Source organism: Lactuca sativa, chromosome 6, assembly GCF_002870075.4.
Source record: "Lactuca sativa cultivar Salinas chromosome 6, Lsat_Salinas_v11, whole genome shotgun sequence".
Lineage (NCBI taxonomy): Eukaryota > Viridiplantae > Streptophyta > Magnoliopsida > Asterales > Asteraceae > Lactuca > Lactuca sativa.
Window position 1 is genome coordinate 83,252,349 of NC_056628.2, and position 13,253 is coordinate 83,265,601.

At 36.0% G+C, this 13,253-nt stretch overlaps 1 non-coding gene across 1 annotated transcript; it reads right to left on the reverse strand.

The window, feature by feature from the left end:
* Positions 1–521: 521 nt before the first annotated feature.
* TRNAN-GUU (transfer RNA asparagine (anticodon GUU)) lies at positions 522–595 on the reverse strand. The gene has a single exon. It is a non-coding gene; the product is annotated as a tRNA-Asn (tRNA).
* Positions 596–13,253: the final 12,658 nt, after the last annotated feature.

Genomic DNA, 13,253 nt, shown 5'->3' on the forward strand with positions numbered 1-13,253 from the left:
AAAACGAAATAGTAAAAAAAAAATAGAAAAATAAAAATATTTATTTTCAAAAAGTTGTTGTTGCATCTTGTTGTCCATTTCTCCACTTGGTGTCATAACACTATTAGCTTAGGTGGCATGTGAGGTGGCACAACTTGGTGTTGCACCTTGTTGTCCACACCCAATGCTCTAATAAAGATCTTTAAATTTTTTAACTTTATCATGTTATGCAAGTATTTTTGGGCCAAATGTATGTGATCTTGTGAAATTATTGGGTTTTTTTTTTGTTTTTCAGAAGAAAGAGAATGAGCAATGGGGGATAAGATAGAGAAAGAGAGAGTTGAAGGTTGTTGTGGTTTGTGTGTTTGGTTTATGGTTAGTCAAATAAGCAACACTCTTTCTTACATTGTAATTGGATGATGTTATAATCAATAATTCAAATTATATATTCTTTGTTTTGTTTCATAATTATTAATGTAAAAAAACACACATATATAGTTGTTTGACTTAGAAAACAAACACAAACTCAAACTCAATAGAATCGCTAGAAGGAGGGGTTGAACCTCCGACCTTGTGGTTAACAGCCACACGCTCTAACCAACTGAGCTATTCCAGCTGATTTTGTTAGAAGACATGTACATAAATCCATAAAATCGTTAGAAGTTATATTTCAGAAAGTTCCTATGTGATCGCTTACTACTATTAATAGGGACAAAATAAAAATCCCTTTTATTTTATGGAAGGAACAGTTTTAATAAAACCTACACCTCTTTATTTAACAAGGAAATGCTCAAATCCATTTTGATTTTCCCAGTTGCTCTTCCTGTCTTCCATATATATTGTTCATGCCTCGATATGGTACCTTTTGACACACTATTATGAGTATTATCAAAGAAAATGGTAAACACATGAATAAAAAGTTTAAGAAAGGAAATGTTTTATATATATAAAAAATAACATGTGAGGAATATATTGGATGAGGATATCAATATGAGAAATGACGTGTCATGAAAATATATTAATGTGTCAAGTTATCATTCTTAAAAACAACATAATATTTATATATTTTATTAATATAACTTATTCATTAAATATTTGGGTGTCATATATATCAAGGTGACCTTTGTTTTTTTTTTTTAGCGTAAAATAATCACATAAAACGTGAAAAGTAATTGTGGATAGTAGGTTCATATTATTATTTTTTTCTTTTAAAGGAAAACTTAATATATTTTTTCTTGGACTTACTACATAGAATCTCTATTTTGAATTATTTACCATGAAATGATGTATTAGATATGTGTTTTTTATATGTTTTAAATTATTTATTGTTAACGAAGGGTTAACAGATGGGTGAAAATATGTTTTTTATGTTTTAAAATGTATTTGATAAGATTTTACCATCCGATTCAATTTTACAATCAATGACCATACAAAACAAAAATAATCATATATGAGATCTTGATATTGACAACCTTGGGATTCACAATATAATTTTTTACTATAAAAACATTATTTTTTATATAAATAAAATACATTGCCACATTTAGTCCCAAATTTCTTTTCTCAAAAATCATAGTATTAAGTTTAATTTCTTCTCAATTTTAAAAGTTTAGTTTTTTGGGCTCAATTTAAGTTTTTGTTTTTAATAAATAAGAGTAAAAAAATGATGTCGGTCACAAATAAAAGTCATAGGAAACATAAAGATGTTCTTATTAACAACCCTTGTCTATAACATGTTAAACATGGAAATGCAATCATGGTGTTTGACAATGATAACTTTTACCCATTTCTCATCCTTGAAATCATTAACATGTTCAAGATTTCTAAAATTTATGGTTGAATAAACAAAATTCGAGTTCATCTTCTATTTGGTAGGAGGCTGTACGAGCGAATGATAGATGATGAGTTATGATGCTTCTATTTTTATTCTCTTATTCAGGTGGTATATGGGAAGTCGATCATCGTCATGAACAAATAAAAAAGTGGATATAAAACATTCTTATCATCTTGAATCATATGATGAAAGATATCTATTAAAAAGTTTAAAATTAAAAATTTGTGGTAGTTATAGTGTTCGGATATAATTTTAAAAAAATCAAATACAAATTAATATGTTCCTAAATAAATATTTATCTCAAATCATATGATCTCAATGGTCTTTTTATGTGGGTTGTTTATAAATAAAAATATATATAGTTTTCGATTTAATGTTACTTTTAACTTCTATAATAGTTAATCAATTCAAGAACTATCTTTTTTTATTTTTACAATTCGTCGTTATAGATTTTTTTTTTCAAATATCAATTATTGTTTTCATGATCTCATAAATTTTACTTTTAGTTCAATGTTAGTTAACTTTAAATTTAGATTTACTGTTATTTTCAAATATTATTATTAATTGATTTAAAACTATTTATGTGGATATTTTAATGTTATTTTCAATATTATTATTATTATTAGTTGATTTAAAATTATTTGTTTGGATATTTTTAAGTTATTTGATAAGATGTTTTAATAAGTAATTGCCTTTTACATTATTATTAGTGTATTATAAATATATATATATATATATATATATATATATATATATATATATATATATATATATATATATATATATATATATATATATATTGTAACACCCATAAAATTTACGTCAAATTTAAACTTTTAATATTAACAAAAGAGTAAAATAGTAATTGTTTTTACAAAACATTTCCAATTCAATAATCATCAGAGTGTCCCAAAATAGATCATGAGGAAGAGGAGCGGTACGGTCACGCCTTTGCCTTCCCTCGCTCTCCGGAAGTACCTGAAACAATAAACTGAAAACTGTAAGCCCGAGGGCTTAGTGAGCTACCCCCAAAATACCAATACCACACTGGCAGAAACCATAGCCATAACGATCAATCAAACAACATACATACTGGGCCATCAGCCGGACTGGTCCGCCCTACTGGGCATACAGTCTATCTGAATCTATCCCGAGCCTTCGGCATGACTGGTCCGCCGCGTGGGCCTGTAGTTTCCCCGGACCGCTCAGAGGGTGTGTTGGCCTTCAGCACAAAGCAGGACCGCCTCAACCCAACCAACAAGCAACTAACCATGTACGCATACTATTATATACTGGCACATATACATAGCAAACATATTTATCTCATTTACCATCAATCATAGAGTTTCACTCGTAATTAGAGCATCGACCTAACAGGTCACTAACATACCAATCCTTACGGATCATAAAAGCATAACATACTATCTATCCTGATTTCGATCTAACAGATCAGAATCATATGTAGCATACCATGACAACCGATCTAACCGATCTCTAGCATAACAACCATCCTAAACAGGATAAATTCTAACATAGCAATAACATAACACCCATCTTAAACCAGGATGAAATCTAACATGGCAATAACAAAGCAACCATCATGTTCGTGAAGTGTGTGTGTAGGTGTGTTGCTGACTAGAAAGCTAACCATGGCAGCCAACCATGGTGGCTGCCACTAAGGTGCTTCTTTTGCCGCCGCCAGCCACCGTGAGAGGTGGTTGTGTGTGCGTGATATGGTTGTGTGTGTTATATTATGTGTGTTTACTTTGGACATTATGTTGTATAATCATGGTTTTGGCCGGAATAATCAAGGAAATCGCCACCACGGTGGTGGCTGCCGCCTTCTGCCACCACTAGCCACTGTGTTGGGTGGCGGTGTACATTTATGTGTGATTGGGTTATTAATTGATTTTTCTTGGACATGTTTTGGACTAGAATCGTAACCACCACCACCACAAGGTGGTGGCCGCCGCCGCGAGCCGTCGTTGACCACCACTACCCGAGGTGGTAGTGGGTGGTGCCCGACTTATTTAACCCTAATTGACCTAATGACGCCCTAATTGACCTAAAAACCTAACCGTTTGACTAATTGGCACACGATTGGGTTGGAAACCCTAATTAGGGTTTAGAAAACCCTAATTTTGGATTTGTTAGTTTGGAATTATCGGGACTCGCGTTTGGGGCCATTGGAATTGAATTATGAATTACACCCGACCACACCGTATGATTTACCTAGTAGCATGATGGACTTAATGGATTAAGTCCTTGATGGGTTAAGTAAGAACACTTAACCCTAATTGTCATTTTATGTGAAAACCCTAATTATGTTTGGGCTTCAAGTTGGGCCTTCTTTTGGGCTTTGGTGATTGGCTTATTAATGGACCAAATGAAAATAGGTTTTTGGACTAAGGAAATTATTGGTCTTTAGGATAAGTGTTAGTCCCAAAAATTATGGATCCAATTCAATAATCAATGAAGTTAATTGCAATCAAAGTGAAATGTAGAAAAAGTAGAAGTAAGATCAAGCATGCACACATCTATTACGAATAAATGTCAAGTACACCTTGAGAAAGTACAATCACAACAGTGTTTTGCAAAAAGTACAATCTGACACAACTCAGTTACTATAAATAGTACCCCCACCAGCACATGAGTGTGCAACCATACACACGTGTGCGGCCGCACACACTTTGTGCGGCCGCACACACATGTGTGGCTGCACACAAACAAGTTCAAGACACTATACTGCTATACAACCATTGACACCCTGATTAGATTTATACAAAATTAATGCCTAGCTCAAACCACAAAATTATGGCCCTTCAGTCTCCCCCTTGGTTTGAGACTAGCATAGTCTTGAACTTCATTCGCTTGGCTTCTCGGTTGGCTTCTCATACAACTTTAGATCAGATCTTCCCATCGAGCCCATCCACATTCTTCCATTGATGATTGAAGCCACCATTACAGTGAATTCTTTAACAGCAGCTTCCATGATGTCTTTTCTGCAAATGATCTGATGACGAGCTAGAGTCCAGATATCCCTCTCTCTGAATCGAAGAAGATCTTTGGCATTTATCAATCTCAGAACTTGTTCTCGATCTTTGAATTTAATGGAAGCAGTTGTAGTTTCGTCATCATAGGCCCAAAATTCCATATTATCAAGATATCCCTCATGAAAGTGTTGAGGGATAGGAATTTCCTTTTGTTGCTTAGTTGCAGGCCAGCGTATGATCTTCATGGAAAATTTTCTCTGACTTGTCTGTCTAGAAACATTTTGAAGTTAGAGGCACTGGGATCTTCAGAGGGATTATGGAATGGGGCCCTGGATAATTCGGCTAGATCAGTTTTGGTCCAAGAGTTGAAATCGTGGGTGATTTTGTAACACTCAGATGCTCCTGAGTTTCGCTTTACAACCCACAAGTTCGTCTCTGGATCAAAGGCCCACATTCGAATTTCGGACCTGTCTCCATACTCGTCACCGAACTTTCTTTTCTTCAAATCTGTTACGGTCAAAACAGGGTCTTTTGCCTTGCGATTTTCATTAGAGTTTTTCATGAATAAAAGGCCTTCGCTTTGATTGGCAGTTACAATTCTTTTGCCCTGTTTGATTGTGATTATGGTTCTGCTTCCTTTTGGTTCTTTTTCAAACCTGTTAACAATGGTGGTTATTCTCGGAGCAGGTGGGTTGACAGGAAGATCATCAGTTGCAGCATGTGATTGAATTGTGGGAGGATCAACTATTCCGTGTGGCTGTTGGAAGAGGGCTTTGACTTTTTCACCGAATGCATCGTACAAAACGTTCTTGAGATTGAAATAATTGGCTGATACGGATCCAAGACTCGTTTGCAGATCTTTAATTTGTTTGGTCTTTTCTTCATCCTTCGCCCTGAGCTCAAAAATGTATGCAGTGAGCTGATCCATCTGAATTGACTTTTCGATGAGCTCTTGACGAAGAATCCCAATCTCCTCTCGAAGATCAGGCGAAGAAGATTTGTCATCATCTGTCCGTCCCTCCCTAAATGATATTCCTTTCCCGCGTGAGGAGGTTGGACTAGATTGTGCTAGATGTTTTACCAATCTAATAGAAGCTTCATCTAATGAAGGTCGAGTGGGAGAATATTCTGGAATGGATGAGGATCCACCAATCTCAAACATGGTACTTGGACCTTCATTCGTTTGTTTTGGAGGAGAGTGAACAGTGGTAGTAGTGATTGTTGAAAGAACTTGAGGTGCACTTCTTACAGCGGGTACCTCCGTACTTGCAAAAGATTGGCTTGTTTTCATGGAAGTCTGAGAAGTCTGAGGTTGAGTTGAGTCAGGGATGGCTGGAGCAGAAGTTGAGATGAATGACACAGAGGGAGGAATCTCTAATGTCACATCTCCTTGGCTTGATGCGACCTCCAAGGGCTTTGAAGTAGAGAGCATAATCTTGAGAACATTTCCTTCATCTCTAGTCTTGGTTGCTGAAGAAGCAACTTCATCGACTTTATTAACACGGCAGCTAGGAATTCCAAGAAGAGAATCAAATTTTTCATCACTAAGATCAAACTCTATGTTTGTTGGAATGTTGTCATTGATTCCCGTAAAGTCAATTTCTTTTAAAAACTCTACATCATCATAAAGATCATCGTCATCATCCTCTCGAGTAGATTTTGATTCATTTGCTTTCTGAAGATCATGCTCATCAGCCACACAAGCTGTGGGAGAGTCATGAATCTCCTCCACTTCTGGCTCGGAGGGAGAATGAAAAATATCTTCATTTTCCATCGGAATGGATTGTTCTTCTGATTCTTCTCTATCATTATCTTTAAAAATTCCAAATTTTATTAATGGAAATTTTCCTTCAAATACAAATTTACCGCCTTTCTTTTGTTTCATTAGTCCAAAAGCACTTGGACCAATGGATTTGAAATCCAAGGTATCATTTCCTCTCTGCAGCTCGGGGTGAGTCACATTAAGAATGATTTGCAAAAATCTTGGATACATCAAGAATTTGTCCCTTTTGCTCCCTTCAAGGTTTAGAATCATTTCATTCATTATAAATTTTGAGAAATTAAACTCAAATCCTGCAGCCAATGCTGCAATGGCACTAGTGTTGGCCAAAGAGATCTCATTTGCTCCTGATCTTCTGCCGGAAATGCCGCTCACGAACACATGAGCCAAATACTTCCAACACGGAGGAAGCAACTTCTTGATTGTAGGGGGAAAGGTTCCCTCATATCCCATGTGCTCTAAGACATCCTGAGTTTGATGAATGTCAATCTCCATGGTGTACTCAGGATTGTCCTCTATTTGGAGAGATTCTCTAACGATGCTCTCTGTTACTTGAATTTTCTTGTCTTCGATTGTTGCTTCAAAAAACTTTTCACCCTGATCATTCTTCTTCACAACAGCATTCCTCCAAAAATCCTTAATCAGACTCTGGTAGATAGCAGGGCATGTAGTTAGAGCATGGACCAAGCAGGATTTCTTCAAACCATCCAAAATGAATTTCAAGTCATTGTGAGCTGCAGGAGGGTGTTCGAGAAAAATGGCGGAGTTGTGAGCCTTAGCAAATTCCATGTCTCCCATCTTAATCTGAAAATAAACACACAAAATCATTAAGGCAAAATTAAAAAAATTCAACCGCACATAGAATTGCACACAGCCGCACACTAGCAAGTGTACAACCATTTATGCGTGTGCAGCCGCACACGCTCAACCGCATATAGTATTATACAGCCGCACACGGTCAGCCGCTTATAGAATTATACAGCCGCACACGCCTGTGTGCGGCCGCACATGCCGGATGCGGTTGCACTCGAAAACAGTTTGTCCTTGATTCAATAGCAAACGATGAGAGATTTTCATAAAAAAAATCGAAATATTGAGCCGTGTTCATGAAAATTACCAGTTAAAGGCTTTGATTTCAAGAAAAAAATGGAATATTCAAAGAGTTTGAGAGAGAAACGGATGTGTGTGCGGTTGAGATAAGAGACAGTGACGGTGAAGGACTCACCGCAGACACCCTATATATAACAATAATTTCATATCCTCCCCCTCACCTTTTTAATAAATAAAACCGAGGCCCATACTCACTATTTTTCAAAAACAAACCATTTTGAGGATTTAATAGACCAAATTTATTATTCCTAAGGATTTAAAAATTAAAAAAAAAACTAAAATAAAACTTATTTACTAAGATAAAAATAAAATAAAATAAATAAAAAATAAAAATAAAAATAGAATAGACTAAAATAAAATTGGAAATACTATTAACGACAATGAATTAAAATTTAATTTTTAATCCTATATAAATTGTTTTAACTTATTGAGATTAGGGATCAAAGTTTTTAGACAGTCTTTATCCGCTTGTTGGTACCTTCTATCTTCACGTCTTTGTCTGGTCGATCGCCAATATTGTTGTCCACTTAAACACGAAAAATTGTGACAAAATTAGGACATATTATAAGTGACAAGACAATATGATCCTGAGTTCCTAGATATTATATCTGATCCTAAGTTTCTAGATACTATATCTTAAGGACCATTAAACTGACGACGACCAGGGATATTGTTGTCCACCTAAATTGAGCAGCGAGATCTATAGACAATCTTTGAGTGTTCAATTTTAATTGTACTAGATCATGTTTCCCGCTTCCTGATATGCCCCGGTAATCAAGGACTTCTAGAGTACTCCTTACATCAGATGAGCAGACCATCATTAGGGGAGAAGATAGATTTAGAGTATTATCACTTATAGTGCAAATGTTGTGTACCAGGTCGGATTGTTAGTCACGCAAAGGAGACAGCATATGGCTAACAGATAAGAGGAATTTCATATATATATATATATATATATATATATATATATATATATATATATATATATATATATATATATATATATAATATGCAGAGAAATAGAGTTGCATATGTTACAGTCCAGGTCGGATCTCTTCCAATCACGCAAAGGAGGTAACATATGACTAACAGACAGAAAGAAAGAAAATAATTTTCTACAGACCTAATTTATCGGACTTTACCAGTTGCCCCATCAATACCGGAATTAAGGACAGAATCCGCACATGGAGGAAAAGTTAAACCACAGTTCCAGATACGGGTTCATTTAATGTGACGAGTAGATTCCCATATATATATATATATCTCCCTGCTCAACCTATCCAAGCGTCGTATTGTCAGGCTAAACGGATCTAACTAGGTCAAGATTTTTCAAGTCATTTGATTTCTTAAGTTCAACTCTGCCTAGTCATGTCCATTTAGAATCTTTCGTGCCTACCGACACATCAAACCAGAGCATAGACCCTTCAACTTTGGGTACGTTACGCAGACTCAGGTTGCCTGTTATCACATAATCATATCACTTCCCAAAACATCTCCTTCAAGCACATTCTATAACCAGCATAATTTCTTTTTGTTTTTCTGATTTTCTAATGTTTTTGGATTTTCTAATTTTTATGTTATTGGATTTTCTAATTTTCATGTTTTTGGATTTTCTAATTTTCTTCCCCTAAATTTGTGCATAAAAATAAAAGGAAAAAAATGCGCAAATTTATCCTAAGTTAGACATAAAAAAATTAATCCTCAAAACGGACCATTTTTAGAAAATTAACCAGCACATCGAATCGAGCTTTGTTAAACGGCTTGGTGAACAGATATGCTACATTATTATTAGAGCGGACCTGTTTTAGCCGAATGAGCGAACGCTCAATAAAATAAATTTTGATGTCGATGTGCTTGGTTTTTGAGTGTTGGACCGGGTTTTTAGCAATTTGGATCGCAGCCTCATTATCACAGAAAAGAGGGGTTTCTTGAAAATTCAAACCGTAGTCCAACAGCTGATGTTGGATCCAGATGACTTGTGAACAACAAGCAGACGCAGCGACATACTCCGCTTCTGCTGTTGAGGTGGAAACAATATGCTGCTTCTTACATTGCCATGAAACCAATCTATCGCCCAGAAATTGGCATCCTCCTAAAGTCGATTTTCTATCAAGCTCACACCCGCCATAATTGTTGTCTGCAAAAGCGTAAAGATCAAATTCTGGATTTTTCGGATACCAAAGACCCAGTTTTGGTCACCCTTTGAGATAGCGAAAAATCCGTTTAACAGCAAGTAAATGAGAGAGTTTAGGATTAGCCTGGTAGCGAGCACATTGACAGACCACAAAAAATACGTCTGGGCGACTAGCAGTCAGATACATAAGTGATCTGATCATTGATTGATAATGCGTCTGATCTACGGATTCACCCTCAAGATCAGGGGTCAGTAGAGGTCTTTCCGCCATGGGTGTAAGAGCAGGTTTCGCGTCTCGGAACCCGAACTTCTCCAGTACATCATCCACATACTTTGCTTGGTGAATAAGGATTCCGGTTGAAGATTGTTGGACTTGAAGCCCCAGAAACATGGTCATCCCCCCAAGCGAACTCATCTCGAACCGCTTCTTCATCACTGCTTCGAACTCTTTGCAAAGTTGTTGGCTTGTCGACCCCAAAATAATGTCGTCTACATAGATTTGAACAAGTATTTGATCTGGACCGACATGTTTGAGGAATAAGGTTTTATCAATGGTGCCTCGGGAATAGTCGTGGTTGAGCAAATGCTGAGTCAGGGTAGCATACCAAGCTGTAGGAGCTTGATGCAATCGATATAGAGCTTTGTCTAACTTGTAAACATGGTTGGGAAGTTTTGAGTTAACGAAACCAGGTGGTTGGTCAACTTAAATCTCCTCCTTGACATTGTCGTACAAGAAAGCCGTCTTGACATCCATTTGGTATACGGTGAAGTTCATGTAGGAAGCATAAGCAAGGAATATACGAATGGCTTCCAAACGAGCGACGGGAGCATAAACTCCCGTATAATCAAGACCCTCAACTTGCTGAAACCCTCGAACCACTAATCTCGCCTTGTTGCGCACAATTACACCGGAGTCATCTTGTTTATTCCGAAAGACCCATTGGGTGTCAAGAGATTTCTTTCCTTTTGGCAGCTCCACCAATGTCCAAACCTCGAGCTTCTCAAATTGATTAAGTTCATAATGCATGGCTTCAACCCAGTTGGGCTCATTCAGAGCCATTTCAACATTTTTGGGCTCAATCTGAGAAATAAAGCAAGAATAGAGACACGTATTAACATCTCTGATGGGTTATGGTCCTAAGAACATCCTATGTGCTCATACAAACCCTAATGCTTGGATCTAGGTTTCTCTATTGTACACTCAAGTTATCCAAGACTATAAACCCTAATTCTAGCATACAAGTAATCATATTAACTTGAGAATAGGTTTATAATATTACCTTGATTGTTATGTAGCAATAACAATCCCAAATCTCCTTGTATTGACTTTGGAAGGCTTAGAGTCACAAGTGTCACTCCTCTAATGGTTCACAAACACCATAAGCAAGAGGATGAAGAGGAGAGAGGATGGAGGCTGCCCAAAACGTGTTCTAACCCTAGGAGAAGTCTTGTCCACGTTTTTGAGGCATAAGGGGTCTTTATATAGTGAGGCTATTAGGGTTATCTAACAAGGAAACCCTAATTTGGATGCTTAAGCCCTAAGCAACCCATAGACTCCTTTAATTAAGGCCTTGGACGATTTTCTTATGGGCTTCCCCATAGAATTCGTCCACTCCTTAATATAAGGCAATCCATGGCCCAAATTGCAATTATCTTATAATTACAATTTCAGTCCCTTAAGTTTAATTAATCTCTTTTAGTCACAAAACTAATTACCAATTAATTATTGACTAATATTAATTAAATAATATGATTTCTCCTTTAATATATTATTCTCATAATATATTAATAAATCATATTTAATCCTTTCTCTCCATAATTCATCCTATCAAGTTGCTTTGGTGAAGGCAACCCAAAAGGACCATGCACCATCGGGTCAAATACATACCAAAATAGTTATGGACTTAGACACTAATCCAACAGTCTTCCACTTGGATAAGTCTAATAACTATTATGCGTATGACTTTAGATCCTGATCTGCAATAGTAGCTTTCCAAAGCCGCTGTCAACTCTGATCCTATTAGATACGCGTGTCCTTAGATAAGGGATCATATATTCCTCCATTCTAGATATCATATGAGATATGATTTCAAATCATTCTCTTTGTACTATATCTCGATTCCTGATTTATGAAGAGTGACTAATTGAACAAATCAAATTAACCCTAGCCCGGCCGAGCATTTACGTTTGGCATCACAAAATCATCGAGGGGCCCAAAGATATCGCTTTTATCCTACTTTGGATAAAAGGAACGGATAAACTTTGATACAATGCTTGCTTGCACTCACTCACCGAATCACACACAACAATATGTTTTATAACACCAAGTTACTAGTGCGTTTACATATTATCAATGTGCAACCGATTTGCAAGATACAACTCACACATCTCGGTTTCAAGAATATAAGATGTTATCGTCTCACCAATCACTCGTGATACAATCCATGGAGTGATTCAAGTGAGCATGGGTTTAATCCAATGCTCAAATCATATTCATAAGCACTCATGAACGTTGTAATAAACATTTGCTTATGTCTAATACTCTTTAGACAATCCACACACCAATTCATGACAGTCTTCATTCATATCTACTTCCAACATATGAACGACTATGGCCCGTTTGAATAATTTAATTATTCTTAATAAACTCAATTATCCTGGAAGTCAAAACATGCAAAGTGAAACACAAGAATAATACTAATCCCATATGGTCTCAAACCTTTGAGTATAAATAAAACTCTTTTTATTTATCACCATACCGATTACTCATTATTTGTCGTTTCGGGTAATCAACTTCTTACTTGAATTATTACACTTGTCCCATGCTCCTAGCATACACACAATGTTTACCTATGGTTCTTATTTTGTGAAATAGACCAAATTGAACACATTTCCAATCATTCTCATTTCACAAATCCAAATCCTTTTTCATAAGTTTAAAAATATCAAATTCTTGCCACTTATAGAATATGCTAGATTCTAACATTTTATGCAATGATCCTTTCGTAATGTCACTGCACCAAAGTCACAAAGACTATTGCCAATGATATTACAAGGTTCTCTATTGGACATTGTTATAAGACAATTCCTTAGATATGATGTCTCTCACTCAAAGTACATTCCTTTGAACATCCTTTTGCATAAAGGTTTCTAATCTAGACATAGATTTTCAATATTCAATTCCCAATATGGACACGCTTCCATATTTTCCATATGACAACTCATTCTTAATAGAATCTTTTCTATTCATAATAATGTCGATATGATCCATCCAATACCATGCTTCCAACTACTCACAAGCGACCAATCCTCGTCAAACTTTGGATTGTCCTTTGATAGTTGTTTAATTATTTTAGTCAAAACCAATTCTAGTCCCTTTTCCCTCTAAATGCGCTCGACATTTGGAAAATTTTAGAATGGTCA